This window comes from Neofelis nebulosa, chromosome 6 (assembly GCF_028018385.1).
Source record: "Neofelis nebulosa isolate mNeoNeb1 chromosome 6, mNeoNeb1.pri, whole genome shotgun sequence".
Classification (NCBI taxonomy): domain Eukaryota; kingdom Metazoa; phylum Chordata; class Mammalia; order Carnivora; family Felidae; genus Neofelis; species Neofelis nebulosa.
The window spans coordinates 97,983,232-97,993,135 of NC_080787.1; the positions used below are offsets into that span (position 1 = coordinate 97,983,232).

At 48.6% G+C, this 9,904-nt stretch overlaps 1 pseudogene; it reads left to right on the forward strand.

Annotated features, from left to right (window-relative positions):
• The first annotated feature begins 3,246 nt into the window (after positions 1 to 3,246).
• Positions 3,247 to 8,204, forward strand: LOC131515462 (piezo-type mechanosensitive ion channel component 1-like; annotated as a pseudogene).
• Positions 8,205 to 9,904: the final 1,700 nt, after the last annotated feature.

A 9,904-nucleotide genomic window follows, 5' to 3' on the forward strand; every position in this document is an offset into this window, starting at 1 on the left:
CATAAAGCACACCACCAGATGTCTAGCCTCTGGACTCACTTTTTATTAGAAAGTCCATCTCATCAAGTGTGATGTACATTTCAAGCATTTACATCATGCTCTGTTTAATGCCAAAAGGTTTGGTGGGATTCCACATGGAATTAATTTGTGATGCTGAAAGCCAATTCAGGACAGTCTCAATTTCAGGCTAAGTCCATCTGCCAAAATGTTGCTTCGCAACATGAAATGCACTTGCTCGTCACTAATTTTCAGAAGTGTCTCTTAATCACTTACCGATATATAAAACATAGAGTTCAACTGCTATTCATTAAGGGAAAAAAATACATATTGCCTAAACAAAGCACAAAACAGAAGCCACAAACAAGGACGTAAAAGTATTTCAGTTCTGCAGTAGAGAAATTTCCTATACTGCATGTATTAGAGTTTTCCAGCATCACACAATCTCCCATGATGAATATTCAAGATTTTCATTTTCACCATTAAATGGACCCACTTTAAAAGCATCACCTTACTTGGCAAAACATATTTACATACCCAGTTGTGTGGTTCAAAAGTTTCTAGTTCTAAATATTTATAGTTAGAAAAGTGGTAGAAATCCACTTCACCTTGCCTTTACCTGAGATTTGAAAAAGACTGATTGGGGCACCTGTGTGGCTTAGTCACTTAAGCAGCCAACTCTTGATTTCAGCTCAGGTCATGATCTCACAGTTCATGGGATCAAGCCCTGCATCAGGCTCTTTGCTGACAGCACGGAGCCTGCTTGGGATTCTCTCTCTCTGCCCCTCCCCTGCTCACTCGTTCTCTCTCTCTCTCAAAATAAATAAATAAAGAAAAAAAAAAAAAAAAAGACTGACCAACTACACATCAGAACATCAGGATATGGCCAGAGGCTTTGTTCTTCAGCTGTGAGATAACGTTTTCTCAGGAAGGAAATCTTAAGAAAGGTATCAGGAAACTAAGAACTATGCCAGTCATCTTTAAAGAGCTCAAAATACTTCAGAGAACAAATGTTCAACCACGTTCTTTTTTTAACAGAGAAATCAAATCTCAAGATCAGCCAAGGAAAAAAGATCACAAGGAATATCCTATCTCTACCTCCAAAAAAAGAAAAAAAAAAAAAAGAAAAAAAAGTGGCACCCATTTTCCATTTTTAAAATGTAAGTATTTTTATCACTTCCAAGTATAACATTTAAATATATTGAGAGCTTTTCTCTGAATAATGGTGCTGGATTCTCCATAGTGTATTTCCCACACCATTCTCCTTGAATGTCACATTGCCCAGGAAGCTTCCTTAAGAGAGCCTTACTTCCAGAAGATACCAATCCCTAAAACTTGAGCTGAACAGGAGAATAAATGCTTGATTTTAAAGCATTTTTTCAAGTTCTAGATGAATAGAAGGGACAACTCCCAGGACTAACATAAAGTATCTTTGAAGATCCAAATTAATAAATGACTGATTAATCAAGAATCAAAGCTTAAGAAGGGAAGAAAGTTCACTGACATGGCTTCTTAATACCTATCTGGTTCAAAACAGTCAATATTTATATTAAAAGGCTAAAGCTAATAATTTTTTTCCTGTCTGTATCAGTCTTAAAATACATCAAATCTACAATATCCTAGAATTCCTCCAACTAAATTCTTCAGCAACATCTATCTCCAATCCACAACATGAGGAGAAATATAGCAGGATACAAAAAAACTAAAAGAGCAGGGTCTCTCACGTTAACAGAGTTTTAAATTCACTACTGCCATTTTAAAATTTGAATATTTCCTATAAACATACAGATTAATGGTTTGTTTTTTTTTTTTTAATTGTAGGATCCAACATCACTGGGCCTTCATTGCAGTCTGGCAATAACTGATTGGCAATGAGTGGCTACTGCTTAATCCATTGGTTAGACTATCTCCAAAATCCTTCCAAGGAACAAAAATCTGAGTGCCTAAATAAGACTGTAGTTAGTTTATTGTTAAACTTTTCATTCAAGTAGCATTAACAAGGTGCCTACGTGTCTAGACTATCTCCAAAATCCTTCCAGGAACAAAAATCTGAGTGCCTAAATAAGACTGTAGTTAGTTTATTGTTAAACTTTTCATTCAAGTAGCATTAACAAGGTGCCTACGTGTCTCAGTTGGCTAAGTGTTTAACTCTTAAGTTACTCTTTCTCTCTGCTCCTCCCCCATGCTCTCTCTCTCTCCTGCCCTTTCTAAAATTAAAAAAAAAAAATTAACAGCATTAACAAAATAGAATTCATAAGTGTGAATCTCAGAACACTTCTTTGATGTGAAAGTGAATTTCAGAATTATGATTCTTAAAAATGACAGGGAGGTTCCTCTTGTACTAAATAAAGCAGGACTGCCTTACCATGGCAGCAACACATTATCAGTAAGGTAAAACTAACCTATCCCATGATGGTCTAATCCCAACTCTCCCTCCCTATTAATGAATGAATAATTCACCAATGCTTGGTGAATTCTACTTCACAATGATAGGAAGAGACAATTTCAAAGGATCATAAAGCAACATTGTTATGAACGTTTGGCCACCACAAGCCAGTTATCCTTGTGGTAACTCTTCTGACACCTCCTACTTAAAACTTACCAAGATATCAGAAGGATCATGAGGGCCTGTTTTCACAATGTGTATTCACACTGAAAATCAAGATCAAGGGAGCGTTTGTCCTTCTGCTCCATGGAAGCTCACCTTCCTGAGCTCACCTGAGGACACCTGCATTACGGTTTGACAGGTATATCACCCCAGGCCTGTATGACAGCCTGCCAGCCCCCACTGGTAATGTGCTTATTGAACAAGATTTGAGAAGGATGGCCCACTCAGCGTACTCAGTTATGTTGAAGAAGGCTAAGGCACCATCTTCATCCAGACTCCCAACCTTGAACTGCAGCCTCCTGAAGACCTCTTCCAGGGCCTCAGATGTCTTCCAGTCAAGGTAATGAATCTCACTCTTGAAGCTCTGCAGACACCACCCCTGGACCAGAGAAAGGAGGTTCCAGGGGCAAGGAAGAAAGACAGGTGGAGCTAACCAAGGTGGACTATGGTCTAGGGCCAGGCCAGGGCTGCCATGAAAGAGGAGGCTGCCCAGCACATCATGATCACAGGACCTGACATAGAGACTGACAACTACACCAGGCACAACCTGACTGGCCACAGCCCCATCCAGCTGTACCCCTCTGTGCCCCAGGCTGAGCCTAGAGAGACATGGGGCCCACTTCATCACGGAACAGTGTTCTATGCATGTGTGTGCCCTTATCACCATAATCATATGGAGCATCACCTACCACAGCTGGCTGGCCTTCATGCCTTTGTGCTGCTGCTCTGGGCTTGCCTCATCTGGACGATGTGCAGCTGCCACTAGCTGGCCATGCTCTGATCACCTTCCATCCTGCTCTACAGGCTGGCACTATGTGGGCTACCCTACATGTGGGTCATGGAGGAGTGTCCCGAGCTCACCACGACCCTGGCCCTGTCAGCCTGGCCATCTGGAGCTAGAGAACACCTGCTACCTCTGCTTAAAACTTGGTGCCATGGCGCTGCACATTCTTACCTTCTGGCTCCTGCTACACCTGATGTATCAAAAGGTAGCTGCTAGGGGTGCCAGGGTAGCTCAGTCGTTTAAGTGTCTGATTTTGGCTCAGGTCATTATCTCACAGTTAATGAGTCTGAACTCCACATTGGGCCCTGTGCTGTCAGTGTGGAGCCTGCTTCAGATCCCCTGTTCCCCTCTTCTCTCGGCCCTGCTCATGCTCTCTCTCTCTCTCTCAAAAATAAATAAACATTTAAAGAAGAAGGAGGAGGAGGAGAAGGATTGGGGAGAGGAAGGGTGTGGGGAGGGGAAGGGGAAGAGGGAGGAAGGGGAAAAAGCTGCTGAAGGTGAAGACCCCACTGCACTAATGGAAGTCACCACGGAAGACACAAAGTTTATGTAGATACTGTTTCAGAGCCTGGGGGAGCCAATCACAGGTGTCTATGCCAAGTACTGGATCTACATGTCTGATGGCATGTTCATTGGTGTCAGCTTTGCCGGCTGCCCCATCATCTACAAGATCGTCTCTGTGTTCCCCTTCTTGCTCTGCCTCACCCTCGTCCACATCTACTATAGCCGGTAGCAGAAGTTGTTCAAAGCGTTCTGGTGGCTGGGTGTAGCCTACACCATGCTGGTGTTCATCGCTGTCTATACTTTCCAGTTACACAACTTCACCATATACTGGCACAACCTGATGGGCAATGAGCAGTTGGGGGACCTGAGCCTGGAGCAGCTCAGCATGTCCAAGTTCTTCTCCAGCATCTTCATCCCTGGCTTTTTCCTGCTCCCCTGCATCCTGCACAGCACTCCTTCCACCAGCCCTTTATGCAGCTCTTCAGTCTGAAGCATGTCCCCTGACCCGGCACCACCTCCTGTGCTGGGTTCACAGGCAGGGTGTGGTAAGTGGCACCCCACTGGTCCAGCAGCAGGAGGAGGAAGAATAGGTTTCTAAGGACAAGGGGCTGAGCACAGCTGGCTCCCACCAAGCCACACAAGTTCCAGAAGCAACAGCAAACAAGTGGGGCCTTGTGGGCAAACAGCTGTTGGAGTTGGCCACTGGCTTCTGGGATGTCCTCACCGACATGCAGGTGTTCTTGTGATAACTGCTAAAGCTGCATATCTTCAAGCTGGTAGTCTTATACACTATCTGGATGGCCCCAAAGGAGGTGTTAATGATAAACCTTTCACTGGTTGTGCTGTGGGCCTTCATCCTGCCTTACCCCCACTTCTGGTCCATGGCTTCTTGCCAGTCTACTATCTGAATCGGCATCATCACCCTGTGTGAGACTATCGAGATCATCAACCCCATGAGTACTCCAGAAACTATACTGAACCCTTTCTCAATAGCACCAACTTTCAGAAGACAGAAGGAAAAAAAAAATCAGTTTTTGCTATACCAGAGGCCCATTAACCCTGCTAACTGGTTTGGGGGTGTGGAAGGGCTTCCCAAACCTGGGCTACATCCAGAAGCACCTACAGACCCTACTGCTGCTGGCATCTGAGGCCACCATGTACCAATGCCGGGAACATCACCATCCACAACACCTGCTGGCCCCTGCTGTCTATAAATGACAGCACCCCCCAGTGGCTGAGCCAGGACTTGCTCAGCTGCCTCAAGTTCTTCTTCTACAAACTTGGGCTGGGGATATTCCGGATGGCCGTGAACGTGTTTGGGCAGTGCAGGAATTTCATGATCATCCTGCATGGCCATCCTCACCCACCAGCACTCTGGTCAGTGCCTCTTCCTGGCACTCTTGTTGCTGCACCGGTACCTGCTGTACCTGGGCATTCTCCCCACCCTGTGCATAAACTACCTGTAGCACTGGGGCCAGGCCATCCTTGTGAACTCCACATGCAAGTGGGGTACCTGCCCAATTTATTCAGGGCCCCCAACTCTACCAACCTCATAAATGACTTCCTCCTGCTGCTCTGCACCTCCTGCCAAGCACACAGAGGGGTGGCCAGCATCAATACTGACCACCTGGAGCCTGTGGAGGGGAGCCTAACCCATGCCCAACTTCATCCCCTGAAGGTCCTACCTCAACATGATGAAGGTGGCCATCTTCTCATTCCTCTTCTGGTTGGCCTTAGTCAAGGGGGCCACTCACATCAGCATCTTCAAGCTGGGCTACGTACTAGCCTGCTTATACCTGCTGCTCTTCAGCACCAAGCTGCAGAAGAACACACGTGCCTGCCTCCTGCCATGGGACTGCCACATTCTCTATTCACGGTCACCACCATCATCTCCAAGAACATGCTCTTGTTCCTGTCCTGTATGTTTGTGGAGTAAATGCAGAGCAACTTCTGCTGGGTCACCCAGCTTTTACTGAAGTCAAAGGTTACTATGACTCCAAGGAGACGCTGGGCAGGAACCAGGACTGCCTGCTGCCCGTGGAGGAGGCCGGGTCCTCTGCGACGGCCTCTGCTCCCTATTCTTGCTGCTGCAGCGCTGCCTCTTCCTCAGCCACCGCTTGCTACACATCGAGGCCAAGGTCCATGCCACCCGCCCTGCAGGCCTCCAGGAGTTTCGCCCTCTACAATGCTGTCAACCTCAAAAGCATCCACCCGTGGCACAAAGCAAAGAAGTCCCTGGCACAACTGTGCCAAGCAGGAGAAGCACAGGCAGGACCCAGCGGGCGGTAGCCCGTCCCGAAACCAGGAGCCAGGGCCCGGCAGTCCAGGGGGCTTCTCCCTGCGGCAGAAACAGTGGAGGTGGCTGTGTCCATACCGCCCCCGACCCGTCCACTTCCGCCCGGGACTACTTTCTTTTCGAGTCCGACAGTGAGGAGGGGAAGGAGGCCCAGTCCACGGACCCCAGGCGGGGGGCACAGAGCGCCCTTCAGATGGCACAGCAGGAGCGGGTGACCAACGTCCCGGCAGTGCTGAGGCGGCGGTGGCAGGGCCCGGCAGGACAACTGCCCGCGGGACGGCCTGCGCCCAGAGGCGGAGCCAGCGGAAGGCCTGGCGCAGCCACGTGACCCAGCGAGAGCTGAGCACGAGCCCTGTGGAGTTCCCGCGGGGAAGTAGGCCTGAGCCGAAGTCGCGGGCCGACGTACTAGTTGCACAGCTTCGCGCGGCACCACAGCGCCGAGAGCTACGTGCTGCGCGCCGGGGCCAACTCCACTCGCAGGATCTCCTTCGGGGGCGGAGAGACGCACCAACGCCTGCTGGACCAGCTGTAGGAGAGCAAAGCCCAGGCCACGCTGCCAGGCCCCTCAGAGGCCCGCGCTGCACCAAGCACAGCATCAGGTGAGCCGCTGAGCAGCACAACCGACGACACAAGCAGTCCCCTCAGCACCGGCTACGGTACCCTCAGCAGCAGCAGCAGCAGCGAGGTGGAAGTGGTCCCGAGCGGGTGGGCTTCCTGTGTGACCGTGGGAGCTTCCAGCCCACACTGGCAGCCGGACGCGCATGGGCAGTGAACCTCTCCTCACCCGGCACCTGTGCGTCCCGGAGCTGGAGAAGGCCCAGCGGTTCGCGGTGGGGCAGGGCCAGGCACTGAGGCTGCTCTAGGCCACTTACCAGTGTATGGCCGCCCACTCGGAACTGCTCAGCTCCGTCCTCATCGTCCTCAACCACGTGGTCACGGCGTCAGCCACCTTCCTGGCGCCGCCGTGTTCATCTTCCTGTGGGCCATGCTGTCCATCCAGTGGCCAAACAAGCGCTTCTGGATGAAGGCCATTGTCCTCACAGTGTCACCAAAAACCTGTTCCAGTTTGGCTTCTTCCTCTGGAACAGCCACACAGTGATGCGGCGCTGAGAACAAGCCCTGCTTCGCTCCATGCATCCTGGGCCTGAAGAAGACCGACAGCTACATCACCTATGATCTGGTGCGCCTCGTGGCCCTTTTCCTCCACCTTCCCCAGATGTTGTGCTGTGGTCTGTGGGACCACAGGGAGGACCCCTTTGCTCCCCAAGAAGCATGACAGGAGCAGTGAAGAGAGGGGCTGAAGAGAAACCGGCACATCCAGACAGCCCTGCTGAGACCTCAGACGGAGGAGGGCCCCACAAGGAGCCATCGCCCCCACCAAGGAGGACATTCAGGCTGAAGTGAGGGACCGGCCTATGGACAAGTTCCCAGTGAAGCTCAAGACCCCCAACACAAAGTTCTTTGGCCACATTTTAGGAGGGAGAGCCCAAAACCCAGAAGACCCTCAGGAGCAGGGGACAGGGGCTGCTCTGGGAGAGAGAAGGGGTGGAGTGGCCTCCAGGAGAAAGTGAGGGCAGCTGGGCTCCCCCTGCGGAGCTTCTTCTGTCTGTCCCTGGCCCAGAACTATTGCTAACTCAGAGCATATATCAGCAACAGGTGGCAGCTGGCCAGGCAGTCTGGCAGCTTGATGACCGCCATTCAAGGAAGCCAGCAACCCCTGAGCCCACACTCTCCTTCCAACGCTGGACACTCATGTCATGGTAGTCATCCTCCTCTTTGGGCTGCAGCTCCTTCATAGGGTTGGCTTCAGGCCTCCTGGGTACACAGATGTAATTGGGGAAGCGGTTGGGGATGGCCTGTAAAGGGTACCCTCCAGCAAGCTGGCTGGCTGTCATTGCACAGTGCTGTTCCACAGTGTGATTCTCGGTGTACTCCATGGAACTGCTTTTGGCCAGGTCTTTCTGGAAGTTCCAGGCTGTCTCTTCTCTGTGTGAGTAAAAGCATTGTTCCATCCAGTGTTTAGCTATGTTCCGTTTTCCTTCGTGACTCTGATACTAAGATGCAGTGGGCACAAGTATTTGGACTCTATACCAGTTGGCTCTCACTGTAATGTTCTTTTCTGTCCTCCGTGTAGTTGGAGTCCTCTCCTGGCATTGATTACTGGTACACAGTGTTCTGCTGGATAGAATGCTAATGGATACCTGGGTTTCTTTTGGGTGATCAAAATTGCCTAAGCTTAGATCATGATGGTTGCACAACTCCACAGATATATTAATAGATGACATGGCAACAGTGCTCTTTGTGGATAAAAGTTCACTACAAATTCACTAAAATTAAAACTCTGTATAACCAGTGCTTTCTGTAGCCTGGGTCCATGTAAGGATTATACCCTCCGGGGACTTAAATTCCCAAGAAAAGAGAAGCCCATCAAGCCAGGCTTCTCATGTCCTCCACTTTAAACATCCCAGTCAGCCTCCATATTCAAAGATCTCAAGAAGCCTAAACATAAAAGCAAGCTGTGATGCAAGGGATAGCGTATAGGAGACTTTCCTCTAACACTAGTTTCAATACTTTTCTTTGCTGATCCACCAGAGATAAGTTGGATGTCAGCTTAATATCATATTGTCCTACAACTCATGCAGGCTGGGAATGTAATGTCAGGCATTAAGGGTAAATTTCACTAAAATCAGATATTCCATTCATTTAAAAAAAATTTTTTAACGTTTATTTTTGAGAGACAGCATGAGCTGGGGAGGAGACAGAGAGAGAGGAAGTCACAGATTCTGAAGCAGGCTCCAAGCTCTGAGCTGTCAGCACAGAGCCTGATGCAGGGCTCGAACTCATGAACCATGAGATCATGACCTGAGCCGAAGTCGGATGCTTGACCGACTGAGCCACCCAGGTGCCCCTCCATTCATTTTTTAAAAGATGGTTTATGTTTTCGCATACTGCTACTTCAGCCATCTTGATAGTATTGTTTCTTCCATTAAATTCCTAGGTCTATTCAGAAAGGGGAAAGGGAGAGATGCCTATATCCCCAAATATTTTCCATTCTTCATCCCAGAAGATGGATCCTTTTTACTCCCAAATCTAATAGTAGTGAATGTTGTATGAGTGTGGAGCAGAGTGGTACCTCAAACATGGTTACTGATTTAGCAGCACATTGGGCACAAGTAAAGTTGCTATTAAAAGCAATGTACTCTTCCCTCCCTCACATATGCCTGGGGTCACTTTTGTTTGGCATTTATGCTCCCTCACATTATTACAAAACTGTACCCCAGAGAATTGCTAACTCAGTTTTCTCTTTACATCACTACATTCGATGTATTTTTCACATCAAGGTGTTCCTATGGACTGGACAGAGTTAGAGTTCAGCTTTTTCTAGCCAAAGTGTTTAAATTTGACTAGACAGCAGCAATTGCTTTTTAATCAAAGCAAACTGATCTGTCAAAGGCAATCAACTCAGGGAAGTTATTCCGGGAGGATCCTAATAATCCCGATGTATCACACTGCCCTATGTGAAACTCAGCCGCTGAACTCTTGACATAGTGTCACAAGCACTTAGGGGAATTAGTACATACAGCGGAACCCTATGTTCACACACAAACTCTAGCCTCTCATGCATAAGCTAATGATTACTACATTCGGTCTGGTGAGGAGCACACTGCTGTGTGTGGTGATGTCTGTTCGTCTTTAATGATGTTATGTCACCTAG